The sequence below is a fragment of the Protopterus annectens genome, chromosome 12.part0, assembly GCF_019279795.1.
Source record: "Protopterus annectens isolate FY-2018-M chromosome 12.part0, PAN1.0, whole genome shotgun sequence".
NCBI lineage: Eukaryota > Metazoa > Chordata > Ceratodontiformes > Protopteridae > Protopterus > Protopterus annectens.
The window spans coordinates 650787606-650812755 of NC_056746.1; positions in this window are offsets into that span (position 1 = coordinate 650787606).

The window sequence follows — 25150 nt, forward strand, 5'->3', positions numbered from 1 at the left end:
TTAGCAGCCATCAATACTTTACACTATTCTTAGCAGACAGCACTAGAGAGTTAGGAAGAAGCACAACAAAATTCTGTAGTCGATGGCCAGCTATTCTTACTACTCATAGTTTGAAAATACATCTGCTCTGCGTCTATTTATCTCAGTAGTTTAACAATGCTTGTAGTCATTCTAATCACAATGCTTGACACTGACATTTGAATGTTGTACTCTGTTACTTCTTGTCTTTGGTAACATTGTATCTGTGCTTATTGATTTGCATTGAATGACACTGCCTTATTAGCTGTATAACTATTATTAACTGTATAATTTTACTAGCTGAGTACTGATTACAATCAATTAATCAATACAGTTATTGTGTATAACTCAGTCTTTGTAACTTGTAAATGTTTGTGATTGCCTGAGATCATGACTGAAAAGCTCCTTGGACCTGTTCACATACCTGTTTAACAAAAGTAAATAATATAAAATACATAAAAAAATATTTCTTTCTCCTGTAGAACGATGGTCATTACCACACTAGCTCTAGTTTTTCCATGTTACCTTTCAATGGCTAGAGCTAAAAGGCTATGAATGCACTTATTAGGAAGATGGGGTTTGATGTCCATGGGAGACGAGGGACCAAAAAGTTACATAAAGCTCCCATCCTATTACTGATCTGCTAGCTAAGTTGTAATGAGGAACTCTTCCATCCTAGTCTGCAGAACTCTTTCAGTAATTGTTTACATGATGTTAGTGAAACTAACTGATTTATAATTAGCTAGCTATTCCCTGCATCTACCTTTATTTCACTTATTCTACCTATCCTTTGTAAACCAGGTTAGGTCCACAAGGCTAGTGGCTTCTGATTCCAGAGGAGGCCCGAGGTTGTTTTTATACTGCTAGGGAACATTTGGCCAGGGCATCAGGGAACTTCCCTTACTTTTTTCAGTAGGTATCATGAGATGTTTTACATCCATTTTAGCTACCACCAATCCAAGCAGACGGGACCTTGATTTAACATATCATCTGAAGGATGACACATTCAAGAATGCAAGTACTACATCTCGGCACCAGTGTCACAGCATTCTGTACATTATTATAGCTTTTAGGGTCAAAGGGCATCCATCCCAAAAAAGCGAACATTGCAATAATTTATTAAGACCAATATGTACATGCATAGTTAGAGATCCTGAAGAAGATTGATGCCAACTTACTTTGTCCCATCTAATTACATATGAAATACTGAAAACAACTACAATGACACAATAACCAAGTAAACCAAAAAAAAAAAAAAAAGAAAGAAATTAGCTACAGCAACCCCACCATCAAATAAAATACAAAATACTGAAAAAAAACTAGTAATGCCTATGTTATACATACTGATGCTGTCAATCATTAGACTGGGGCTACTTTACTTTTCATAAATCTTTTTTAACACCTTTATTGAATTAACACTCAAGACATAGGCAAACACACATTTCTACCAAAGAACACAGACCATGTTAACATGTTCACTGTTCCAAACATTATACATCACATGTATTCTTCAATACAATTGTCATCAATCCAGCACTAATTCCTGCCTTTACTTAACTCTCACTCCTCCTCCTCCAAAATATTACTCTGCATGTATTGTTCTCACAATTCCCATTTTTTTATATGTAGTCCCCTCCTACCCTTTTCTAAAGATCCAACTTCCAGTTCTTTTATCTCTGTGACAGTATTCTCTATTTCAAATACCGTTAGTTTAGACTTTGATTTGAATTTTATAGTAATTGCGTTGTTGGCAGTCACCAGAATTTAACTTAACAAGGCATTGCTATGTCTAGGCAATTCAGATCTTGTATCCCAGCTAAAATAAAATTTCTTAGTTATAGCCACTTGCTCACCCAATATTTCCGACAGAGTACTCTGTAGAGAATTTTTTGAAATCTGTCTGCTCATTACACTGCCAGAGCATATGTTCACAGCTACCTCTTTCTTCCTCATCACACCTCCAACATTTGCAATCAACCTGAGGAAAATTGTTTGGAGTCTGCTTGGGGTAGAAAAATAATTATGCAAGCACTTCCAATCATAAATGCTAAATCTTCAAGACTATGTTGCATATTACAGAACCATACATGTGCCCTCCCATTGTTTCCTTGTGAATTGCTTATCCAATATCTCTTCCCAATCTTTTTTGACCTTCTCTGGTTGACTCCCCCAGTTATTGTACAATATTTTATATGCCTTACTAATTATCCATTTTTATTAGTAGCTTCTGTTCTAAATTCAACTAAAAACTCTCCCAGAGCAGGTCTTTCTCTCAGGACTCACTAATCCCTTTCTCTTTGCCTATATTCTGACATCAGTCCCTGATAGGGAAGGCAGTCTCTAGCCTGCAGTCCAAATGTATTCTTAGCCTCTTCCCATTCTATTACCTTTCCCTGTCTAATTATTTGCTCCCAATAGTTTAGTTCTTTTGCCATTTTTCTCCAGTAAATTCCAGCCTATTCTCCGTAATTGCAGTCACCCCTATTGGTAGAGTTTCCTTTCTCTCTTCTTTCTCTGTTCTCACTTTGGATTAGTTCTAAGAATGCTTTCTGTTCTTTATGAATATAATATTGTTTCACCCTCTTTAATTTCTCCATATCTTTTGGGTTTCTAATGCCATGTGGGGCAAAAGACCCCATTTCTAAGTCAAAATCTGATTAAAGTTGAATTAGTATTGCTTAATCTTTGATGTCAGCCAGAAGTGCTCTTCGCAGCACCCACAATCTGCCCAGTAACGACTCCTGCAATTTGTACAGAATTACATGTATTGGTAACATATCTAAATATAATTGTAGATTCTTTTTTATAAGACCTGTTGCCCCTACTACTATTGGAACTGTCTGGGTATTTTTCTTCCACATTGCTCTCATTTCTGCCTGCAAATCCTGATATTTTATGACTTTGTGTCTCTCTGTATGCAAGCTACTGTAGTCAATGGGTGTAGAAATCTCAATGACCAATGCTACTTTTGTCTTCTTTTCATGGACCACTATATCTGGTTTCCTCGCATCTATCTTTTGAACTGTTGGTAATGGGTTTTCACATGAGATGTCGACTTCATCATTTTCTATGATCCTTTGTGGCTCATGTTTCCACTGTTTTTCAGCTACTTCAGTATTATAATGTTTGCACAACCCCCAGTGAAACATTATTATGCCTTTCAGTATACAGTCCTTCTGCCATTAGTATGGCACAACCAGCAACAAGATGTGCGACTGTTTCCAATTATGTTTTACAAAACCTACATTTGTCTGTTTCTCCCACATGTTCAATGGACTTTGTAAAACAATGTGTACGTAGCACACTACCTCGGGCAGCCAATATTAACCTTTCATCTTTTGCTTTGAATTCACCTCTCCTTAACCATTCTTGCGTTCGATATGGATCAACATGAGATTCTTTCGAGACTTTCTATACTTGCAACTATATTTATGCACTTTCCGCATTTCTTGCCTTCTCATCTGAACCTTCACCTTATATTCTTTCTTTTGTTTTTTTTTTTAGCACATTCTGTTGCTACCTGATTTTTATCTACTTCTAGTTTGATCTCCATTCCTGCCTGACGCCGATATGCTTCTTTAGATTAAGGAGGGAAGTCATCTTAGATTTATTCTCCTCATGTTTCAAAACTTTCACTATATTTGGGTCTTGTGAAGTCAGTAGATATGTATGCAGCCCCACTATTGCAGATCTGTACATGTAATCAATTTCAAGTAGGCCATACCTCCTTCGGAATGGTGAATATATAATCCTGGTATGCACTGATTTTTATAAATCATTTGATGAGCATGACGCATCCTTCTTGTTTTCCTGTCCAATCTATCCAACACCTTTTGGGTCCAGTCAATCACTCCAAAACTGTGAGTTAGGACAGGAAGAGCAAATTGGTTTATAGCTTGAATTTGTTCTAGATGTTAATGCTGTTTTCAGGATTAATTTAAGTCTTCTAAAATATTCTTTAATAAGTTTTATTTGCATTTGTTCATGTTTTATTGCTGATCCTTCATCAATTTCCAAATATTTATACAGTCACTCTTGCTTAAGTTCTTTTAAATCGCATTCTTTTCCCAAACTGATGTTTTCTTGGTGATGCAGCTTTCCTGCTTTAAAGGTTGCTTTTGCACATTTATCAAGACCAAATGACATTCTTATAGCATCTGAAAAAGTTTTGACTACCTGCAGTTGTCCTTTCACTTCCTTATCTGATGAGCTAAACCATTTTAAATCATCGACAAAGAGAAGATGGGAAATCTTTATACTTTGTTGCTTTCTGGGAACCAAATTATAGCCATGACCTAATCTGTTAAGCAGACAGCTTAATGGGTTAAGGATAAGACAAAAGAACAATGGTGACAGAGAGTCACCCTGGAATATCCCTCTTTAGATTTTTATTCCTGGAATAATAATTTGTCCTTTATCATGGCTTAACTGCAAAGTGGTTTGCCACTGTTTCATGGACACTGTGATGTAATTTATCAGTGTAGTGTGCATCATAAATTTTTAAGAACTCTTTTATCCATGAATGTGGGATACTGTCAAATGCTTTTTTGTAGTCAATCCATGCCATACTTAGATTCTTCCCCTTTTTACAGATCACCACTATGACTTTATTTAACAACAAATGATCCTTTGTTCCACATGACTTTCTTTTATTGCCCTTTTGTTCTATTGCCATAATTGAATTTTCTTCTGAATGACTATAAACTCTGTCGGCATCAATTCTAGTGTATAGTTTATACGTCGTTGGAAGGCAAGTTATTGTTCTATAATTTTTATGGTAGCTTGCAGGTTCACTCTTAAGTAGGAGCATTGTCTTTCCTGTTGTTAGCCAGCTTGGTGTCTGTTTGGTGTGAGCATATAAATATTTCTTACTCGTGGCTAAATCTTTGTGTAAAATTTTAAACGGAAGTTCAGTACTGCATCTGGGCCTGGGGTTTTCCCATTAAAGGCTTTTCTTAATTTTGTTTCAATCTTTCTGGCTGTTGCTTCATCCCATTTTATATCCTGTACATTTGAACTTCTTATTCTTTATTTTACTTCTTCTGTCCATTTAGCATCTTTGTTATGTTCCACAGGATCTTCATAAGTAGTTCTCGAAAATATATCTATTTCTTCTTCTTTTGGTGGTCTTTCAATACCTTTTATTTTGTTTCCCAAGTCTCTATAAAACTTTCTGAGTCACCAATAAATTGCTTATTTTTCACTTTTCCTTTATATTTGCCTGTGTATCTTCTACGTTTTTCTGCCTGTGCTGATATTTTTAGTTTATTTATGATAGTGCATGATAAATCCTGATCCTTTATAATACTGCACATTGCTTTTATCATGTCTATCTTTCCGAGTATTTTTGTTGATCTGTTCCCTCTTCTGTACTCTTCTGTACTCTTCTAACTGTGACACGTCTTGTCTTAATTGCTTTATAGTTTTCTCTTTTCAGTTCTTCCATGATGGTATTCGATTTCTCCCCTTCCTTTTCCTTACTACCCTGTGTTCTTGTGATAGAATTTTATCTGTTATTAATTTAGCTGTACAGTAATATATCCTGTTTACTTTTGTTATATTGCATGGAACTCTATGCACAGTCCTAATTACTGTGTGCATTTGTTTTATCAAGCTTTTTGGGTTTTATTGACCTTCTGAAGCCTATTTCTTAAACTGATCGTAATATGTCTATCTATCTCTATTTAATCAAGCAACTCTTCTGTTAGCTCATTTACTTCTAAACTGAGGGCGCATTTTTTGTTGTCCATTTCCTGTGGACATTCTATACAAAGTTCTATAGCATCTTTCTGTGGGACATTCTCTTCAGTTTCACCCCATGTCATCCATTGCTCTGTCATATGGGAACTCACTGGCCTATCACTCCTCAACATTGACTGTGTCAGAGTTGCCACAGTTTCCTGTTCCTTCCCTTGCTGTCCAACTTCAAGTGAACATTTATACTGGTTTTCTGTGGAAGGCTGCAAAATATCTTCATATGGCAACTCACTAGTTGCTTCCTATTCCACTGGCTTCTCCTTAGTTTGGATGTCTATTGTTCTATCCTTCTGTGGTACTTTCTGAGTTAAATTTTCTACTCTGAATCCTTCACTTCACAGGTATGCCATAACTTCAGTTTCTGTTTCTTTTAATTTCTCCATTACTAGTCTTCTTTTCTACTTTTCCCCTTTGTCATCTTATTTTTTGTATTGTAAAGTTTTCCAAGTCTTGATTCCTTTGCCTGCATTTCTCTTCAAATATCTTTGGTGCTGCTCTTTTTGTATTGATTAGTTTTGCTTTCCCCTTTGCATAAATATTACACCATACTAAATCCCTTTTCCTTTCCCATGTCCATATTTCTTCTTCATATGTCTCCTGATCTTCCTGTTTCTCCTTACTTTGGGGACATGTTCTATCATGCTGTGATGTAACCAGTGTTAGACCTTCTACACCAAAACCTTCACTTCACAGGCATTGCATAACTTCAACTGCTATTTTTTTAACGTCTGCTTTACTAATCTTCTTTTCTACATTCCCTCTTTGTGATATTATTTTTCTTTATTGTGAAGTTTTCCATATCTGGATGCCTTTGCCTGTATTTTTATTTGAATATCTTTGGGGCTGCCTTTTTTGCATTGATTAAATTGGCTTTCTAATTTGCATAAATATTGCACCATTTCAGATCTCTCTTTCTTTCCCATGTCCATATTTCTTTTTAATACTTTTCAAAAATCCCTAGCGTTTGTTGTTTAGATTTTACTTCCTCAGATGCTTCTTTTTCCAAACAGCTCAACGTTTCTTTGTCTATATAATGTTTTTCACAATTCTGTTGCATTAGCGAACACATATTTTTATTTGAAGCTTCTGATTTTCATGTGGAAGTATTTTTCTTTCTTCTAATTTCTCTCTTAATCTTTTTGTATATCTTGTGTCTGGAGATTCTGGCCTTTTTGCATAATAGTAACAATACATAATTTCTTTTGTATCCTCAATAGTCCATTCTATCATTTCTATGGCTCTTCTTTGGCATATTAGCTTTTGTAATTTTTGTGGACTGCTACTTCCTTCTACAATGGGGGGGGGGGGAATCCTCCCCTTGGGTCTGGCCTGGCCCCATTTTAGGAATGTTTCCATATTTTGAGGATTCTACACTGTCATTTTTTTTCCAGTCCTGGCAGTGCACCTACCAGGATATGGCACTTTTTATCCTGGGTCTTGTGCACCCAGCTATCTTTTTAAATTTTTGACCTACGTCTGTCCATGATGTATGCTATATAAAATACAGACTATATATCAGTGTTGTCTTGGTGAGATTTTGTGAAAAACAGGGTTCACCTCATAAAGGTACTCACCAAGATTTTGAGGGAGAATTTAATTTCAATAGTACTACTCTCCTTTGCTTGCTGACTTATCATCTCTCCATTCGGACCCCATATATATATATATATATATATATATATATATATATATATATATATATATATATATATATATATATATATTTTTTTTTTTTTTTAATTTCTTCAAATCGTTTGGGTTTCTAATACCATGATGGGAAAAGACCCCATTCTTAAGTCAAAGTATGATTAAAGTTCATGAAATTAGTATTGTTTCAATCTTTGATGTCAGCCATTAGTCCTCTTCACAGCACCCGCAATGTGCCCACTAATGACTCCTGCATTTCGCACAGAGTTACATGTACTAGTAACATATCTAAATACAATTGTAGATTTTTTTATAAGACCCATTGCTCTTACTACTATTGGAACTCTCTGGGTATCTTTATTTCACATTTCTCTCATTTCTGCTTGCAAATCCTGATATTTTATGACTTTGTGTCTCTCTGTATACAAGACACTTTAGTCAATGGGTGTAGTGATGATCAATGCTACTTTTGTATTCTTTTCATGGACCAACATATCTGGTTTTCTTGCATCTATTTTTTGAACTGTTGGCAATGGTTGATCCCATGTGATATACACTTCATCATTTTCTTTGTGGCTCATGTTTCCAGTGTTTTTCAGCTACTTCAATATTATAACGTTTGCACAATCCACAGTACAAAAGCCTTGCCACATTATTATGCCTTTCAGTATACAGTCCTTCTGCCATTAATATATCACAACCAGCAAGAAGGTGTGCTTCTATTTCCAATTCTGTTTTACAAAACCTACATTTGTTTGTTTCTCTCACATGTTCAATGGACTTTGTAAACCTATGTGTATATAGCTCACTATCTTTGCCACCAATATTAACCTTTCATATTTTTGTTTAAATTCACCTCTCCTTAACCATTCCTACATTTGATCCTGATCAACATGAGGTTCTTCCAGGAGTTTTCTATACTGGCATCTATATTTATGCATTTTCCACATTTTTTGCCTTCTCATTTGATCCTTCACCTTATATTCCTTCTTTTGTTTTTTGGCACATTCAGTTGCTTCCTGATTTTTATCTGCTTCTGGTTTAATTTCCATTCTCGCTTGATGCCAATATGCTTCTGCTATACTATTCTGTATGGCTGTTGTTATTTTCCCTAAGGATCTGCACCCCAAATCCCACTTTCTCCTTCTTTATTGAATATGTCCCTGCTTCATCACCATCCTTTTCCAGTTTGAATTATAGCTTTCTGCTTGTGTTATGTATATGAGCTTTAATTGTGTAGCTCTAAAATATCCCTTCAAATCAGGTAATCTTAAACCACCTTGTTCTGTTGGAAGGATCATATTATCCCACTTAACCCTTGCCCTCTTCTCCTCCGAGATAAATTCCTTCACCTCTTCATTAATTACTGTCCACAACATCTCCTCTGGTTGATAAAAATATGCCTGACGTTTATATAAAACTAAGGGGTCTAAAAACATTTTCACTGCTTGTATCTTGCTATCCATATTCATAAACAAGAACTTGTAGTTTCTCAGCTTTTGTATTATCTTTTGTTTAGTCTCTTCCTGCATATCCTTAGCTGTCATAACAAAATCCTTTTTAACCCATACTCCTAAATGCTTCATTTTATAATGTCCCTATAGATATGGATATTGCTGAACCAATGCATGTGTGGGTACGTAGTTTAAAGCTATATCCTTTGTTTTGTCTTCATTAAATTTATATACTGAAAAAAAGAAAGTTCAACAACACTGAAATGTCCTTTTCTGGTTTCATCATGTACAAAATACTATCTTCTGAAAATAAAGTATTTTCTTGCTTACCATACCAATTGAATCCTTGAATTTCTGATTGCCTTATTTTCTTTGCCATTGGCTCTAATTTTAATTAAATAACAAAGGGAAAAGAGGACACTCCTGTCTGGTTCCTTTGTTCAGACACAACTTATCAAAGAGGAACCCACCCACTGTAATTTTTGCCTCTGATCCCTCATGCATCCTCCTAAGTAACCATATTATTGTATTAGGGAATGTAAATCCTTCCATTGCCCCACTCATAAAATCCTAGCTTACTCTGTTGAATACTTTTGCTGCATCAAGACCCACCAGCAGCAGTGTTATGTTCTTATATTCTGCTGCCCTCTGGATCATCATCATTCTGTTAATGCTGTCATATATTTGCCTCCCCTCCACAAAACAGCACTGATCCATATCTATCAATTTTGGCAACACATGGTGATTCTTTAAACTATTATAGGTATAAACCATTTTTAATCATGGTTTAAAACTGAAATGGGCCTATATAAAGCTGGGTCTGATGGGTCTTTACCGTATTTAGGAATTAACAGCCACTACGGAATGTTGGTGCTTCCCTTCCTTTTAAAATATTATTAAACCAAACCTTCCAGACCTTTATCATTTTCTTCCATCCTAGCTTCCAAACTTCCACTGAAATACCATCTCTTCCTGTAGACTTTCCTGTAGATTGATTATATGTTACTGTTTTTATCTCATCATCTGCTATCTTAACTGTTAATTGTTGAGCCTCATCTACCTCTCACCTTTGCATACTTAAATCTTCCATAAATCTTTCCATTTGTACTTTTCCACATTCCTCTACTGTACACGTTTTCATAAAATTTCCAAAATATCTTTAACACCTTCACAGGATCTCTGATTATTTTTCTTGTTATAGTCTCCCTGGGTTTGGCAACAATCCTTTATACCTTCTGTTGCCTAAGTCATTTATGCTATGAGTTTCTGAGCTCTGGAGTTATTATCAAAAAAAAAAAAAGAGGAAATAGGAAATACACCCCGGGGATCACTTCTGTGTCTCTGCTCGACAGTGGCACAGGAAAATAACTTTCTTGGGTGGCGTAAGCCAGGGAACCTTGTTGGCTAGGCTTACGTAGGCCCTTGGGCCGATAGCCTATTACCTACCTATGAACCTATGAACCTATAAAAAAAGCAATTGCTTAACAGCAACTCATGCATATTATCCAGATATTTACTTATTTTCTTTTTAGCAGACTGTATTTGCACCTCTTCTTGTTCTATGAGATTTCCTTATTCTGCAATATTTCAGCCTGGCTGTCTGTCCTCTGAAATAACTCTTGTTACTTCTAAACCATATCACTTTTTTTTCTAATTTCTACCCTATTTTTAAACTCTGCTTTCATTTTACCCCACTCACTAGCTATAACTTCTGAAGAAATTTCTGTCTTCCCTAATAATTCTCAAATAATTTTCAATAACCATTCCTTAAATTCCTTTCTTTTTAACAAGTGGTGGGGGAGGGGAGTGCCATTGTCTCATTTTTCTTCATTACTCTGCATTTTATCTTAATTGCTATTGGTGCATGGTCTGAAATATCTATTAGACATGTGTCAAAGTTTTTAATTCAGTGCACATACTCCTGTGAATTATAATTTCTTTCGAATCTAGCTGAATTATTATACCTTGGATAATAATATTTAAATTATCTCTGAGTTCCTACTACTGAATTGACATCTTCCATACCAAGTATTTTCATACATTTCTTCAGAAATCTGTTGTCTTTTGTTATATTTCCCTTGGAGATCCCCCAGCTACATCCTCACTGTTACAAATTAAGTTTCGGTCCCCATCTATAAGTAATATTCCCTGCTGAAATCTGATTATTTCTCCAAAATTTTTCTTATGCTCCATACTAGCAGTTTTAGGTGGAATATGAATACATGCAAGCATAATCGTCCTTCCTTAGCAGTAGCCCCTTACTACCACAAATCTGTCATTACTATTTGTTTTCTCTTCTATCACTACTGAAGCTCCTCTAGTAATTCCTATAAGTACTTCCCTTTTCCTTTGTCCCTGATATTCTGCTTTATATCTACCCTGAAATACTTTCTTTATCAAATTCACAAGATCACTTCTTTCCAGATATTTCCTGTAGCATAACTATTTTTGCTCTGAATTTCTTAATATAATTAAATACTCTTGCCTGTTTGTCTGTACCTGTGAGGTCATTCACAGTCCAAAATAATATGTTTAGTGTAGCAATTATGATGAGAAGTTATTATTCCCACCTGTTATATATGACAGCTTTTGTAAACGTCTGTTTCCAACTTTTGTGTTATATGCATACATTAATGTTTGGCAAGTTGATTTCTGATACAGTTGCTTTTTGCCACCTCCATTTGAACCTATATCACATTTTACAAGACTTTTTGTTTTAATGGAAAACCTTGAACAAAAAACAAACACATGTCCAGAACACCCTCATAGCCTATTAACTTAAAACAAACATACAAACTATTTGCATATTCAAATAATGAAGTTTTGCCCTCGTAACACGAACAATTGTCCGTAATCAATGGCAGTGCACACAGGCATAACATAACCTACTATTAATGTAACCCATGCTAAGATGCATGTCATAGCCTGTGCACCTACTTATACTAATTACTGTCTGCTCTTGTCTTATCTTCATTCTCCTTCCACATGTAAAAAACTGCTTATATGCTTACAGAAAACATTAACCTTTAGACTTAAAAAAGTGTTCTGGCTTTCACTGCTTCCCCCATATTCAGCTTGTCTCCATGGAAACACAAGTACCAAATGTACAGCTTTGCAAACCTCTCAACTTATTCTGAACATTTATTTGCCAAAAGAAAATTTTTCATTATGTTCAGTGTCCTCTTATTTATTTGCTTTCACAAGAAAATGTTATTAGATTAAGCCAACAGTCTTAATCCAGGCATTTACCTAAGCAAAAGTAAGAGAGAACATATCAGCTCTACAAACAGGTAGTGTTATGACTCTGTGTAGTCCATGTTGGAGTGAATAACTTCAGACGTACCTCCCTGGACTATATGAAGAGAAACAAGATTGAGCTCTCTGAATATGTGTCCCAGGCAGGTATGTTTCTAGCCTTAAGCAGTATTCTGCCGTCACCCAGATTGATGCCTCAATATAAACAGAAAATGATTGATTTTAACAATTGGCTTAGTTTCTGGTGTCATTCCAAGGGGATCCAGTACCTGACAGCCTGGGATGCCATGATTGGCAAACCACGATGCTTTGCCAGAGATGGCCTGCATCTGTCTCCCTTTGGGCTTCAGGCTCCTGGCAAAGGCTCTTGCTTCCCCCATATATGCCTTTTTTAGGCAATGCCAAGAGGTCAGAACTACCAACATGAAAATTCCATCAAAACGTAAATTAAAGGTCATGCTGCTAAACACTAAGAGTGTAAACATGAAACTACACTCATTGCAAGCATTCTTAACTCTGGAAGAAGCTGACATTTGTGCAGTCACAGAAACCTGGTTCAAGGCTGTGGAGACCACCTCAGCCATACCAGATTACTCATCCTATCATTCATTCAGACACCAAACTATGGGCAGCAAAACAAAAGGAGGTGGAGCTGCAATATATATAAAAGACATACATACCTCTAGGCTGGTAAAACAGTATGATGCACAGGAAACACTCCAGGTGCCGTTAACAATTGACAAGACCCCTATTCAAATCATAGCTAGCTATAGGCCTCCAACTTTGACTCAAGATGCCCACTCCACCTACCTATCAAGATTCAACCCTTTACCCTGATTAACTATCTAACCATAGATTGGAATAAACACTCATGCCAAAACACAAATGCCTAGAGATTCCTTGATTTTGTCAATGCAAATGCCTTGGACCAGTTGGTTGACACTCCACAAGAGGTGAAAGTATTATGGACTTGGTATTAGCCAACATGAGTAACCACTGCAGCATCCCTACAGTGTCATCATCCCTGGTAAGATCTGACCACAAAGCAGTCACTTTTGAAGTCACCATCTCCCCTGGCCCCCCTAGCTAGGGTTAAACAAAAAAACTTCTCCAAAGCTGATTACAACCTCCTGAAGGAAGGTATAAACAGCTTCACATCCTACTCCCCCTCCATAGGAACTGGCACATATCTCCAAACCTACACCAAAGTACTATATGAGCATTTATATAGCTGCCTGGAATCAAGAATACCAGACAGGATGAAATCATCCTTCTCAGGGAAGAGTAAACCTGTCTGGTGGACATCTACAATAAATAAACTCTACAATAAAAGGCAAAAAATTGCTGTCCGGGACCAAGAAAGAGCAGCTGCCTAATTGGAAGCAATCTCTCCTTAGCCTGAACAAGCAAATAAGAGCACTAGTGAAATCCTCCAAAGAAACTTTGAGTCCAAACTGGCCACATCTACTAAAGACAATCATAAGGCCTTCTTCACATATGCCTGCCATCTCAAGGGAAGCACCCAGATCTGCTTAGAACTGGTGGTTAAGGACACCTGCAGATGTAGCCAACCAGCTGGCAGACAGGTTCAGTAAAAACTTCACTCCTCTGTCCCCCATGTATAAAACAGGACATCCCCAGTACCTGCCCCCCTCCCCTTATCTCTAGGGAGCAAACAAATGCAGCCTTCATGGGACCTGAAAACATCCCAGGCTGCATCCTACATGAATTCAGACAGGAAATTGCAGCACCATTAGGGACCCTGTTCAACCAAAGCCTGAATACCAGCTTCATCCCAGCTAAGTGGAGGGCAGTTACTGTTATCCCTTTGCACAAAGGTGGAGTGTTCACTGATTCAGGAAATTATAGACCCATCAGCCTAGCTAGCCTGATCTGCAAGGCCATGGAGTGGATTATCGTGAACCTCATTAACAAGGACATTGGTAACCTCCAGACACTTGATCCCCACACAGTTTAGCTTTGTCAAGGGGAGGTCATGCCTGGTAAATTTGGTCTACTTCTTTGGGACAGTCACCAAGGCCATAGATGAGGGGAAGATGGGGCACATCACCTACCTTGACCTGGCCAAAGCTTTCGATACTATTCCCTACTCAGGTATAATAGATAAACTCTTTCAACTAGGCATCAAGCTATATGTTACCAGATGGGTAGCAAACTGGCTCACTGTTAGAACCCACCTAGTCAAAATAGGGGAAGCCACCTCAAGTAGTATATCCGTAACAAGCAGTGTACCCCAGGGATCAGTCTTGGGGCCTCTGCTGCTTGGGATATACTTCTCGGAGGTGCAGGCCAAATCTAGTGGGCTATGGCTGACCAAGTTAACAGATGACTGCAAGCTAGGTGCTGTCATCAATTCCCCTAGTGATGTGGACATCCTCCAAGAGAGTCTCATCCAAACAAATGACTGGTGCCAGAAACATGGCCTCAAACTGAATGCCACAAATGCATCATCATTCATTTTGGGGAGTGTGATGTCCCTACAAATTATCACATCGATAATAAGGTCCTAAGCACACAATCAGTCATGAGGGACTTGGACAACCAGGTTGATAGCAAACTGACTTGTGACCCCCATATTGCATGCTGTACGGAAAGCTTTCTACATGGACCACCTCATTAATAAGGGTATCTCATCCAGGGACAAAGTGGTCATAACATCCCTGTATTCTTCCCTTATAAGAACCATTGTTGAGTACAATGCCCCTTTTGGCATGTACCTCACAAAACAGATGGAGAGACCACATGGGTTCCTTACCTGGAGTATCCAGGTCCTCAAACATCTACCCTATACAGATAGCCTGAAAGCCCTGTCCCTCTACTCAGTATCCTACAGACTCCTCAGAGATGACCCATGTCTGGCATACAAAGCTATCTCAGACCTTGCCCTGATGGGACTACTGCATATCTGCAAGTCAAGCTCCAATTGAGTAATCCGCACATGCAACCTCAACCTGGTCTGTGACATCAATAGGACTTGTTGGCAGAACAGATTTGTGTCACAGAGACTCCCCCTTTGTGGAATAGACTCCCTCTCCACGTAAAGCAGAGTACATCATTAACCCTTTTTAAGCGCAACCTGGGTAACTGGATGGGAAACAGAAAATACATTTGTGGGATTCCACCTATATCCCTGCTAGATAGTGGCATGGGATGCTGACTGTTGGGAATATGGGCTAAATTCTTGGCTAGACTTGTAAGGGCCTCAGGGCCAATAGCCTAGTAACTTCCTATGATCCTATATATTATAATATGTGCACATTTACACCCCATCCCCCACATCAGCAACTCCACATTACAGCATATTAATTTAAGCATGGTTTTCTCCAGCCTTTCATCTCTTCTTACATTGTAATGTCTTAAAAATAAAAAAGAAGAAAAAAGACACTTGTTTACTTAATGTCTTTATCACATACAACAATAACTGAAAATACTTTAGAAAATAACATGCAAGTTATATCAGGAAATGTTTTAAACAGATATTTTTAAGAACAAAAATTGTTTTACATACAGTTACTGTTCTCTTTTTTCTCCCTCCCTTCAGTGTTCTTCCAAACATTAATGGCATGACATGGGCCACATACATTTCAGACCCAATGATAGGTTCATAGATGGTTACTGGACTATTGACCTGAAGGTCTTTAGAAGCCTAGCCATGTGTACACAATATAATAGTAGAGAAACCAAATATAAAGGATCTGAAGATATCAATCAGAATTTCCCTTAAGAGCACAAAGGACACGCACTCATCACAGGGTCTGTGTGTCTCTATCTGTCACCCTTCAGGTCCCCAGTAAGTCTCCCCACCAGCACAGCTGTAGGGTTGGGTCCTCAGCTGAGTGTCCAAGCCACGTCCTACAGCACTCTCTCTGTGAAACCAGTGCTTCATGTCCCTGCTCCAATTAACTGATACACACACTCTTTGAGATTTCATTTTCACATACACACACCTGGGAAAGGCTTGCATAGATTACTGACTCCACCAACTTTGCCCAGATTATAATATAGATTCACTGCTGCCAGTCAATTAGTATAAGGCTCTTAAATGGGTATTCAATTATGATGAGTGAAGTTAATATTAATACAGATTGTAATGTTGACCAGGCAGCAAGGCTTTCAGGCGTGGCCAGAGTTATCACCAAATAAATATATGCAAGTACTCTCAAAACTTAAATATTTTTTAAAAAGGACCAGCCACAATGAAAAGTTTAAGTATATTTAATAATAAGTAATAAAAAACAAGAAAATACTAAATATCTTTACAGTAAACACCAAATATTCAGTCACAGGGAATATTAAAAAAAAACTAACTGATGCACAAAAGAAAAAGTTGCCTTATAGCAAAAATATTAAAAATAACACAGATGGAAAGTTTTACACAGTTATAGAAAGACAGTATTTAGCTAGTCTCACTATCTATTCCTGATTAACTAAAAGAATTACTGTTCCTACTTACTGAATAGAGCAAGGCAAGATGGGTGAGTGGTCCTTGTTGTCAGATCCAAGACAGAACACAGACTTCTCTTGAGACTTTAATGTCCTCTAATATTAAAACATTATTTCTCTGCAGAATGACATCACATACATATGATCATCTGACTCTGTTTCCCACACTATCCCCCATCACTCTAAGCTACCAGGATTTAGCACCTATGTGCTACAATACAAACGGATAGAGCATTGCTCAGATGTGGTACAGCTGCTGGAAGTCATAAAACCATTCCACTCTTCCTAAAGGAGCTACAACCTATTCTCTAGTACTGACATTGCATCTCTGGCTCCCTTCAAAACTGTGGGATAACATCTTTATAGCTTAACCTATAAAGTAATTTCATTTCAATAATATTTTTTCCAAAGTGAGGTGGACTAACCTCCTCCCTCCCAATATAAACTGTTACAATGTATACATTTAATTTAGTTACAATAATAAATGCACATTTCTTTTCCTTCCAGCAGGTTACACTGTTGATACATTTTAACAAAAGCAAGACTCACAAAATACATTTTCAGCACAACCATCTGTACAAATCAGTTTGATATAAAAATGACATATAATTATTTACAAAATTCCAGCTAGCTGTGCTGACATAGTTTATAAACCCACTGCTCTACTTCTTCCAGCATGGCTGGCAGCACACCTCTCAACCTCTTAGAGCAAGAAATCTGGACAAAGCCATAAATAAAAGTGGGACAAAGGCCCCAAAATAGGGACAATTTTTAAACATTGCTGTTGCAAACTTAAAAAGTTGATAGAATAACAGGTTTTGGATTAGCATAATTTTTTTCTGAAGGGTATGAAGTCTGAAACTCAAATGTCTGTCATTGTTTTCTATCTTCAATCTTTAATGAGTTGCCCCTAATTTGCCAGAAAACCATAATTTTATGAAAAATGGACCAAAATATGTGACAAAAAGCTGGGCATTCTGAGAAAATCTGTACAGTTGAGAGGTATGGCTGGCAGTACCTCCTGTCATCACAAACCCCTTACTACCACAAATATACCATTACTATTTTGTTTCCTCTTCTATCCCTATTGAAGCTCCTCTAGCAATTAGTATAAGTACTCCCCCTTTCCCTTGCGGTGGTGGTGCTGCGGTAGTGTTGTCGCCTCACAGTAAGACGATATCCTGTTCGATTCTCAGCTAAAGCGTCTTCTGTGTGGAGACATGCTTGAATGGGCGTACCTTAGTTGAAGATTGTGTATCAGTGCTGGCAACTTGGTACGTAACAATCTACTGCCAATCATTAGCAGACCGGAGTTCCACTGTGGCGATCCCTAACCGGGAAAAGCCGAAAGATACAACAACTCTCCTTGTCCCTTGCCCCTGATATTCTGCTGAATATCTCTTCTGAAATTAATTCTTTATCAAATTCACATAATCACTTATTTCCTAATGTTTCCTGTAGCATAACTATTTGTGATCTGCATTTCTTAATATAACTAAATACTCTTGCCTATTTGTCTGTACCTGTGAGGCCATTCACATTCCAAAATAATATGTGTAGTGTAGCCATTCTGATAAGAAGTTATTATTCCAATCTATTACATATGACAGCTTTTTTAAACGTCTGTTTCCAGCTTTTGTGTTACATGCATCCATTAATGTTTGGCAGGCTGATCTCTGATACAGTTGCTTCTTGCCATCTCCATTTGAACCTATATCACATTTTAGAAGACTTTTTTTAATGAAAAGCCTTGAAAGCAAAAACAAACACACATCTAGAATACCCCCATAGCCTATTAACTTAAAACAAACATACAAAACTATGTGCATCTTCAAATAATGAAGTTTAGCCCTCCTAACACAAATATTGTCCCTAATCAAGGGCTGCACACACAGGCATAACATAACCTAACATTAATGTAACCCATGCTAGGACTCATGTCACAGCCTGTGTACCTACTTACACCAGTTACTGTCTGCTCTTGTTTTATCTTCATTCCCATCCCACATGTGAAAAATAGCTAATATGCTTACAGAAAACATTAACCTTTTGACTAAAAAGTGGCTTTCACTGCTTCCCCTGTACTCAGCTTGTCTCCATGGAAAGACATGTGCTAAATGTACAGTTCTGCAAACCTCTCAACTTACTCTGAACATCTTTTTGCCAAATGAAAACGTTTCATTATGTTCAGTGTCCTCTTATTTATTTGCTTACACAAAAAATGTTATTAGATTAAGGCAAAGGTCTTAATCCAGGCATTTACTTAAGCTAAAATAAGAAAGAATATATCAGCTCTACATATACTATAATATGTGTACATTTACACCCCATCTCCCACATCAGTAACTCAAGATTGCAGCATAGTAACTTAAATATGGTATTAACCAGCCTTTATTCTTTTTTTACATTGTAATGTCTTAAAAGTAAAAAAGAAGAACAAAGGCAATTGTTTACTTTAGTATCTTTATCACACACAACAATAACTGAAGATAGTTTACTATATAACATGCAGATTATATCAGGAAATGTTTTAAACAAATATTTTTAAGAACAAAAATTGTTTTACTTACAGTTACTTTTCTCTTTTTTCTGTCTCCCTTCAGTGTCCTTCCAAACATTAATGGCATGACATGGGCCATATACATTTCAGACCCCTCAATAAGTTCATAGGTGGTTACTGGGCTATTGACCCAAAGGTCTTGATATACCTAACCGTATGTACCCAATATAATACTAATGAAACCCAATATAAAGGATCTTCTCTAAACTCAAGATCTTAGTTAGCAATGACTGCCCATATCTATGAAGGTAATAGGTGAATTCCCTGGTAGGAATTTATGGTTTCCCATCCAGTCATCCAGGCTATGCTTAAACAGGGTCATAGAGGGGCTTTGTTTGAAGTGAACTGGCAGCCTATTCCCAATGAGTGGCAACCTCTTAAGAGACATATCTGTCTCTTCAGCAGGTCTTTTTTATATCACAGGCCAGGTTAAAGTCCTTTGAACAGGTGACCCTTGCCCCATTTGACTTGTGGGTGACCAGCATTTCCATTAAGGTTTGGATCTGAGATTGGTCTGTAGGCTAGGCACAAGTCTCCTCTAAGTAGTCTCTATGCCACTAAGTACAGTGACAGTGACTTCAGCTTGTCAATGTATGACATGTGCTGAAGACCCTGAATTTTCTTGGTTAGAAATCTCTGAGGTCTCTCAAGTTGCTGCAGTTGCTGGTAACGTACATACCATAGGGAGCACTGTACTCAATTATTGGCCTGTTGAAGGTCGAGTACAGGAGTGTTATGGCCACTTTTGCTCTTGAGGCAATGCCTTTGCTAATGAGGTATGAAACGTAGAATGCCTTCCATACCCCTGTCGATATATGGTGGTCAGAGTTTAGGCTACAGTCTACTTGTGTTCCCAAGTCTCTCACTAGTGAGCTGTTACTTAGGGTATTATTATTTATATGATATTCTGCAGGGATATCATTTTTAGCAAACAAGATGATAATGCATTTTTTTGCATTGAGTTTGAGTCCATGGCCTTGGCACCAATCACTGGTTTGTATAAGTTCCTCTTGAAGTATATTGACATTGTTTAGGGAATTCAATGATTGCACCTAATTTGCAGTTGTCAGTAAACTTAGTCAACTGCAGCTCCACTGTTTTGGCCTGAATTTTTGAAGAGTATATTCCAAACCATAGGGGGCCCAGCACTGACCCCTCTGGAACACCACTGGTGACAGGTCTGCTGGTTGAGGTAACGTCCCCAACTCTGAATGAGTATGATTTGTTGGTGAGCCAGTTAGCAACCCACCTGATGACATAAGGGTTGATATTCAACTAGGAGAGTTTATCAATCATGCCCAAATGTAGGCTTGTGTCAAAGGCCTTGGCTAAGTCAAAGGTAAGCTGTATGCACACATTTGCCTTCATCTATGGCTCTAGTGGCATTTTAGAAGAATTTACAGTCTCACATTTATTCATTAATTTCAGTGTTGCTGGTCTTCCTCTTCATCTCCATCATACCTTTCAACTGTACAGATTTTTCAGAAAGTTCAGATTTTTGCCTCTTATTTTTGGTCTGTTTTTCATAAAAGTTTTGTTTTCTAGCAAATCATTGGCAAATCATTGAAGATGTAAGTCCAAAAATAATAACAGATATTTGAGTTTCAGACTTTATGCCCTGTAGAAAATTCAGGCTAATGCAAAACCTGTTATTCTATCTACTTTCTAAGTTTGTAATAGCAATATTTAAAAAATGTCTCTATTTTTGGGCCTTTGTCCCCCCTTTATTTATAGCTTTGTCTAGATTTCTTACTCTAAGAGGTTGAGAGGTATGATCTCCATCTCCCAACCCCAGACTCCAGTTCAAGTTCATGGTACTCCCAGTTCTTCTAATCAGCTCCTGTGCTTTTTTCTGTCTCACAAGCATTTCCTTTGGAATATTGGAAAAGGTTTTACTGGCAAAGTATCTTTGTAAGCTTTATTTTCAGAAGAATCAGAATCCGAGAACCCTTCTGTTTATTGTCTCACTTTTTGTTGAAGAAACTTTTGTATTTCCTTCTTAGCCTGTTCTACATCAAAAATGACTTTGATACTCCAGGAAAAATATTTGGAGAGCTGGGTATAGCAGCTTGAATCTCACACCTGCCATTTGACATTCCCTGATTGATGGGATAAAATTGCTTCTCGTCTGCTTGGTTTACAGTGAATAAACATTTTCAACAAATACTCTACTGTCTTTAGTTTACTTTGCCATTTTGACACAGTTTTGTCAAGATCAACTCTTACTGCTGGTATGATTGCATCTTTACCACTACAAGTCTTGGCTGCTTTCTCGTGGCCAGGTTTGGAGCATGCACACAATGTGCCTTTTCAATAAAAAATATTGCTGTAGAACCAGTCAAGTTGCTTATTTGTGCTTTTATAAAATTAATGCAGTCTGTTCCTTCCAGTTTCTCTGGTACAGCAGAAAATCTCAGGTTTTCCCTGCATGCTTTGTCCTCTAACTCTACTTTTTTTTCAAACATCTCTTCTCGGACAATCTTATACTGAACCAATCTTCATTTTGACCTCTGATTTTTGCAGTTCTATAAGTCCTGAATAGCTATTTAAAGGTTCTTCCATTTTTCTGCATTTTGTTATTTGAGCTGATATACTCATTCAGTGTTTCATTTATTTTAATCAGATCTGAGCACATCTGGCTTATTTTTTTCCTCTAGATTACTGGAAGCCATGTCTTGCATCAAATGCGGAGCTTGAAATGGTTTTTGCTGAACAGCTGCAGGATTCTTCCCTTCATCTTTTCTACCTGATTTTTTTAGGCTAAGTTTCTTCTTTGCTGGCATCCAGGCAGTGTACTTCCTAGCCAGTAACTGAATTTATTAAAACTTGCAGAATTTCTGGCCCTTATCTCTCAGTTTATTTTTCACACTGGGAGAGCTGAATCAAACTGTTGATTGATGTGCAGCCATCTTGCATGTCTACTTCTCATAAATCTTGAACTGCTAACAATAATAAGCTATTAGAACAACTGGTCTAACCTTTAGAATTTACAGACATGATTTTCCTAATACTATTAATACCAAAAGTAAAACTAAAACACTATAAAATGATATTTCAATTACATCATCAATAGTAATACAAAACACGTCATCTTGCTTCCTTTCTCACATTTATAATGCATGCATGCCATTGTCCTATACATTTATATTAGAAGAAAAATAAAATAGTACAAAAATAAACTTCTAGCAAGTCTTACAGGGAAGGAAACTTCACCTTCCTGCATGCCTCAGCATTATAGAAGTGTCCATACACTCTCTGCCATTATCCTAACCTATGTGTTTTAACTTTATAGTCTTGCAATCATGGGGAAAGAGCTAAGTATATAAGTACGATACAATAATTACTAGACTCATCACATTTACATTAGCATAATTGCCAGCATCTACCGATAAGATAAAAGACATGCAATCAAACATTGATAAAAACATGACTATTTGGCCATCAACAAAGCTGCCTATTTCCTTCACAGATACTTGGTGTTTAATTTGGGCAATGTTCCTCAAACAGTAAAAAGAATATTTTAAAGCTACCATCTCTGGTACCTTAGTGGCTGCTTTTCATTGAGGATAGCATCCACACTACACACCCTAGTCCTGCGCTTCAGTCTTTTATGTGCGTATATTGTTATGTGGAACAGAAAGGGAACCTTGGAGAGCCTTAGTATTATATGTATGGTTATAGTCTCCATGCTATCAGGATTTAGCCTAATACAACTACATTCTATCCAGTTAAGGACAGCACCTAAGACTCCTACAAGGAATCCAAGTGCAGATATGCATTGCCAATGAATGGAGATGTAGAGATAAGTATTGTTTCCCAGTCACTCAAAAAAAGAATTTATCAAGAACAAGGTACACTTGCAATCAACCAGAAAAGTCAGAAAAAAACATTTTTGCACTGTTGCAACCCCATGATATCTCCCATGTGGAATAACCCCCCCCCCCCCATCATCATTATCATTATCATCAACCCTCTTTTTTCTCATCTTTCTACATGGGGTACGGGTGTCGTGTTAACTGTCGCCATCTCTCTAAATTCACTGCTACACTCCTGCCTTCTTCAGCACTCTTGCCTGATTCTCAAAGATCTACTCTCATACAATCCATCCACTTATTTGCTGGATGCCGTTGTTTCCTCTTAACTTCTTCCTGTCTGTCCCAAATCATCTTCACCAGATTTTCTTCTGCTTTTCTGCACGTGTCTAAACCAGCGTAATCTGCTCTCTTTGGTCTTTTCTGCAACTGGAGCAACAATGGCTTCTGCTGTTATGTCTTCATGTCTTCATCTGTCCCACTGTGTGCATCCTACTACCCATCTCAGGCACTTAATTTTCATCACCTCTAGCTTCCTCATCTGCTCTGCCTTTACTGCCCAGGTTTCTGTACCATACAGTAGTACTGGTCGCGCCACTGTTTTGTACACCTTACTTTTTAGTTTCTTTGGCATTCTGTCATATACTACACCCGACAGACTGTGCCACTTGACTGCAGCCCCTTTAATTCTAGCTTTGACCTCTTCATTCAGAATTTCCTTCTCCTAAAACACCCCTCCCAGATACTTGAAGGTATTAACCTGTTTCACTACCTTCCATTCTATCTCAGTTCTAACCTTCTTCTTATTTCCCCAATTTGCTGCCATTACCACTGTCTTATCTGTACCTAGTTTAATCCCGTGTGCCTTCAGTTTTGCATTCTATTCTCCTATCCTTTGCTGAAGTCCTTTCTCAGAGTCTGCCTGTAATGCCACATCATCTGCATACAGCAACATTGTTGATCTGTCCCCTCCGACCTGTTTACTAATGTAATCTATCACCATTATGAAGAGCAGTGGTTGCAGAGCTGAACCCTGATGGACACCCACTCTCACTGGGAACCCCTCTGTGAGACCAAACACTGTTTGTATTTGAGTCATTGGGTCCTTGTACAAAACCTGCATTAATTCTACCAGTGTTTCTGGGACTTTGAACTACTGCATTGCCCAAATCACCTTTCTTGGGACCTTGTCATATGCTTTCTCCAAGTCTAGGAATGTCCAATTGGATTCTTTCCTCATCTCTAGCTTCTTCTCAGCTATCCGTCTCACTGCTAACATCAGGTCAGGTGTGCTGCATCCTGATCTGAATCCGAACTGCTCATCTTTCATCTTACTTTCTACTACTCTGCTTATCTATTTATCAGTCACTCTCTCTAGAACTTTCATGCAATATGACAGGAGTTTGAAACTTATGTACTGCCCACAATTGTGGATGTCCTCTTTCTTCTTGTACACTGGCACAAGTATGCTTATTCTCCAGTCATCTGGGATATGCTTTCTTTCCATACTGCTATGAGTACCCTCAGGAGTAATTTGTCCCTTATACCTCTCAAGTGTATCTCATTATGAGGAATGTTCCTCATTTAGGGTCTTAAAACATTCACGTTCCTTGAAGTTCCTCATTGAAAGGATCTGTCACACTTTCAATGTTAGCAATTTTTTAGCTGATATCCATGGTAAATAGAACTGCATCATATTCATTCATTAAAAGAAATATTATATAATTAAAAATATCATATTTTAATCATCCTGTGAACTTTCTAGATGAATTTGGTAGTATGCTGTTAGTGTGTGTTCCACATTTTGTCCATTTGTTCCACATTATGAAAGGTGGTGTTCTTATTTTGGAGATGGAAGGTTGAAAACTATGTATGTAACCCAACATTTATATTATACCTGTTGTGACCTCATCTGAGCCTGCTACTTTCCCTGACTTAGTTTTCCTTAGTGTTGTTCTTACTTCTTGTAGGGTGGGCTCCTCTTCTTCTGTCATTGTAAGCTGTGTTTGGGGCAGTACATCTGCTGTGGGGTTTTCTTCATTTAGTAGCTGCTTCTTCCATCTGCCAATAATGTCCTGTGGACTGGAAAGCAGGGTATTTCTGGCATCCATTATGAAGGGTGCCTGACTATCTTCTTGCTGAGTCACTTTCTAAGAATTGGTAGAGTGCCTCTGATGCAGTAT